The sequence below is a fragment of the Cyprinodon variegatus genome, unplaced genomic scaffold (assembly GCF_000732505.1).
Source record: "Cyprinodon variegatus isolate N-32 unplaced genomic scaffold, C_variegatus-1.0 Scaffold1151, whole genome shotgun sequence".
Taxonomy (NCBI): domain Eukaryota; kingdom Metazoa; phylum Chordata; class Actinopteri; order Cyprinodontiformes; family Cyprinodontidae; genus Cyprinodon; species Cyprinodon variegatus.
The window spans coordinates 78,437-83,810 of NW_015151604.1; positions in this window are offsets into that span (position 1 = coordinate 78,437).

The window sequence follows — 5,374 nt, forward strand, 5'->3', positions numbered from 1 at the left end:
TATCGGTTATCGGCTACATGAGTTTTAAAATATCGGCATATCGGATATCGGCCAAAATCCCAATATCGTGCATCCCTACCTACCATGCTATGCTATGCTATGCCATGCCACTCCGTGCCACGCCCCGCAACACCACCTTTATTTATAGAACACTTTCAACACCTAACACAGGCATCCCCATACTCGGTCCTCGAGGGCCGCTGTCCTGCAGGTTTTGGAGGTTACCCTTCTTTAAAACAGCTGATTATAATGATTGCAGTAGATCAAAAGCCTGTTAATCAGCTTTCAATTAAAATCAGCTGTGCTGGAGCAAGGAAACCTCTAAAACCTGCTGGACAGCGGCCCTCGAGGACCGAGTTTGGGGATGCCTGACCTAACAGGACCAAAGTGCTATAAACAATCATATGATACCAAATGTACACACTATCCAGTAAAATTAGTTAAAAGTTTCAAGGAAAGCCAGTTGATTTCTTATTTGACTTTCCAGGATCCATTCCTCCTATATGAACTTGGGACAACAATAGATTTTCGCATTCATCATATTGATGACTGCAGCAGTCCGACACACTAAGGCATGCAGCGACAGTAGTTCGGAAAACTTTTTGTGGTAAAGGAATGAAAGAGAGCACATAAGGTTTGAAGTAAAAGCTGAGTCCATAACTATCTCTAGGATAGAAACATGACTAAACAGCCCTAATTCTATCACCTATACCTATAGGTGTTGACGACAGGAGCCGAGTTGATATTTCTCTCCAAGATGGTTTCACAGCAGAGACTGCATAACGTCAGTGATTTAACTAACAAATAATGCAGAATTGGAGAACAGAATGAAACAGAATAATGAGAAATGGGCTCTGTGTCCTCCAGCAGCCTAATCCTACAGCAGCATAACTACAGAAAAAGCTAAGGATAACCTGAGATAGCGACTCCAAAAATAAGCTTTATCAGAAAGGAAAGTTTTAAGCCAGGTCTTAATGGAAGACATTTTAAATATATTTTTCAGTTATACTACAGTTATTTAACTGTCTATGTATCAATGTTTAAGATACATTGTTCTGATGTTTTTTGCTGCAGTTCTAGTAAAAAAAAAAATTTATATTAAGTTATCTTTACGAATAATCTAGACAGAGGGTCTGAATAAATCCAGTCTTTTACTTCAGCACCAGGATACCAGCAATTAACTCAGATAATCTGACTAATGTTTAAGAATAAATTTCATACTCTTGCAGATGCTCCTCGGCTTCCTTCAGTATTAGCGATTCCTTCAGGTGAGACAGGGGAGGGAAGCTCGGTGACTCTTACCTGCAGCAGTGATGCTAATCCAGGAGCTACCTACACTTGGTACAAGGAGGGTGACAAGTCCCCAAAAGCTTCAGGACAGAACTTTGTCATCTCTAACGTCAGACCTGAACACAGTGGGAGTTATTCCTGTGTAGCTCAGAACACTAGAGGTCGCCAGAGCTTTAGTGTTCATCTGACTGTGGTAAAAGGTGAGTTCCCTCCTCTAGTGTGTTCACTACCTGAGTGGAGGCAGGGTGGAGTGAATGGAGATAAGGATGGCTCTAAAATAAAAGTGGAACTCTAGACAAGACCTGCTATGACAGGAGGCTGAGCTGGAGGTGACAGAGTTGAAGAGGGTTGAAGGGGAAGATAAGAGGAACAGCTTAGGTTGTACCTCAGCACCTAGGGTAAGAAAGATTTTGGAGACCTGCAGGGCACAATGAAATGTTGAAGAGCACATAGAAGATCCATGGACACACTGAAAAAGGACATTGGAGGTGGAGGGTGAAACAATTAAATATGTGAATAGAGGGGTGAGATGTATGTAGGGGATCCATGGCAGAGAGAAGTTGGATGAGGATGTAACGATCTTGGTTCTGTTGTTTTTCTTTAAGTTTTCAGTTTCAAGTTTAGCCAGGTTTTTCTTTGTTTTCTAGCTTTATTGGTGTGTCTGGATTCATTTAAGTTGCTTAGGTTTTTCTGTATGTTCTCTGCTGCCCCCTTGTGTTCTTTTCCCTTGGCTTCCTCGTCAGCTCTAATCACACCTGCTCCCTATCAGCACATTAGCTCTACCTTTGTTCAGTGGGCCATAAATACACTCCTGCTGCAGTCCCTCATTGCTGGTTACTGCTGCACACAGGTGAGACCTTTTTAATGAAGAGACTGACTTATCTTCACTGCTTGTGTGGAACAATAACAGAGTCCATGTTTAAGAGATTTAAAAGAAGTTTTAATAAGAAAGGTATTCCTGGTTCAGGCTTTTGGCAAGAATACCGGTAATAATCTACTTATATACACACTTGTCTTCTTGATTGAGAGCTGTTCACAGGTGTGCAGCAACATGGGTCGGCACTGCTACAAGCAAAGATCCTCTCTGTAACAGGAAGTTCACTCACACTAGAAAAACAGCAAAACCCCGAGGACCCTAAATCCCTTATTTTATCACCTAAAGAATCTTGTTTACGGAATAATAGACCTGGAGCTGGATAACATTATCCTCAATCTAATTTATCGCTAAGATTTCTTTTTCCTCCTGATTCAATTTTCAGATCCATCAGTGAAGATAATGAATATCATCAGGTTGACTCTGGTGGTACTGATGCTGATTCCTGTGGTAGTCTTATGTCTTTGGACGAGGTAAAACTCTAAAACTGGATTGGTTTCTTCGCTGAGCTTGGATTCTCTTCTTCAGCTCTTTTTTTAAATTTTTGTTTGTTTAGTTTTTTTCATTTTATGGAATCAAATTGTTTTCTGTGTGTTTTTTTTGTGTGCAAAAAATAAAGGAAGGGGGAAACTTTGAGCTCAGGAACTGGACCGATTGAAGCTGCAGAGATGATGCAGGTAAGAGGCCAAGTTAATCTATTAAAACTGGAACCTCTGAGTCTGTGGTTGATCTGAGGCAAAGTTGAAACCCTGTTTTAAGATCCAAAGATCTATTGTCAAAGCAGTTTTATAGATTAAACTCATTCACTTTTGGCTTTTGTCCATCTGTTTCCATCAGTGTGCATCTGATTCTGTATATCAGAACATCTCAGCCTGAAATGTCATCAGTGAATCTAAAATGGATTTAAAAGAGGAACAGGAAGACCTGGATGGATATTTAGTCTGGTCTTAACCTCCTGCCAGGAAGAAGGACTAATTTTCATTTCAGATTATAAAAACCACAACAAAAAATTGATAAATATGAAAAATCATTATTCAATCATCATTCATTGGAGCCGCTCCTGTTCAGGATTCTTTTGACATGAATTCATCAATTTAGATTCTTGACCTTAAAAGTGTTTTTGTGTATGATGTATCAGCTTCTTTCTCCTGTCTGCAAGATTAACAAGAGCAAGAACTCAAAGTAGAACCTGTGGGGTTCATGTCACATGATCTGTAGCTACTCCACTGCATATACATAACTGTGTGATCAGTTTAAATCATGTTTGTATTTCACATTGACCAGAATCAGAGCTTTTAGCCATACTGGTTTTAATCTTAAAGTGTCTGTGACCAACTTCAAACAAAGAAAAAAGAAGAATGTACAGTATTTTACAATAAAAAGATAATTGTGAACCAAAATGGCCGTAGTTCTTTAAATTAACTGTCTCAAGTCGTCATTCATTGTATGACTGCTAATTATAAACAGTTCAATTAGACCACAGTTTACACAAAAAGAGTGTTAATCTGGTCAAATTCAGCATCAATGGCTGGTTTAAGCAATACTGCGACAGTGGACATCGGTTTGCACTACTTTGTCATGTTTTGGGGATATTTCATACCCACATGCAGAGATACTCTCAGGATGATTAGATCTGTTAAAGAGGTTCGTTGCACAATGAGGGTTAGGACAGAAAATGCTCAGGTGGAAATCTAAGGATTGACTCAGAAACACAGAGGTGGGTTGTTGTTACCAGTGGCTTCACTCAGGTGAAGAGTGACTGACTTTCAGCGTCTTTATCCTGCCAGGCTGATTATACCTGATGTGTTGCACCTGTGAGGAGGTGCAGCAGGGGGAGGAGGCGTGCTCAGCCCGCCTGTAAGATAAGCTGCAGAACAGAAACTGACCGGCAAAGAAACAAACAAAACCCCAAGTCCTGACACTTTTCTTCATTGAAGTGGTTTAGTGCTGCCTGGAACTAGACCCCAATCTATATGGGATTTTGAAGGCCAATATTGATAATGGATGCTTAAAAAAAACAACTATATCTGATATAATGGCTGATATAAGATATTGTACGACATCCAATTTATAATGGCCAGAAATTAAAAACTAAAAGTGGACTTACATGGGATCCAATTATAGTCACACTAAAATTCTCATAATAACCAAAAATATAATTCAAGACAAAGAAACAGAACATAGAAGTACAGAATTAGAATAATAAACTTTAAAGTCGTAGGGAAGTCATATTTAAATGTCAGATCATTCTCGCTTAAACATGTATATAAATGTACTCTTTATCAGACTATATTGTCCCAAAAGTTAGAAAATTTCTATAAAAAAAAAAATCCAGTCTTAAAATCTGTGTTTTTTTAATAACCATTATCTTATGCAGGCCAGTTAGTTATATGTCAGCTTGTACACCTAAATTCGACCAATCAAAGGTGATCTGTCAGTCAAATTTTTTTCGGTCATAGCATCTTGATTCATATGTCGCAACTAATATAAGCAACGGTTGAAATAAGAAATAAGAATAATTTCCTTTCCCATGGAGTTCCATCCCAGTGTTCATGGGTGAGGAACAGAACTGGCGAGGCAAGGACTCAAACATGTACGGCTGTAAGCCTTCTACACCAAACCAAGCTTCTGCTGCCCTGGCGTCCTCTTCCACAACATCTTCGTCCCCGCTTTCCTCCTCTTAATAAAAAAATGTATGATGGAGGAGACTAATCAACGAACTAAGACAACAAACTCTCCTCCTCTTGCATGTTTCCACTGTCCATAGCGTTCCTTGACAGTGTCGTTTCTAAGTCACCAATTTAGTGCTACTTGTTCCCAACCGAATTTCCCATTGGGAACCTACTAGCACTAAGTTGCTAACTGGTTAGGAAGATGCTTTCGCGACACCGGCCACAACCAAAGAGCTTGTGAACCATCTTGATAAATGACCAATCACACTGATTTTATTAACTCGTGTAAAGTCGGGCACCACTCGAAAGAATACGGGAACTGCAATCGTTGGAACAGCAGCTTCCTTACGACTTTAATTTAAGCATTGTCCACATAAGACTATAAATACAAACTATTTTTGTGGCGCTGATTTACCTAATAGTTGTTTTTTGCCTTGCTGGTTCTGGAGCCCTGGCTAACTTTAACACTGCAGATGTTGCATCCAACACCAGTTACATCCTTCATGAAGTGTCTCTACACCTGACTGTTCCCCTCTGC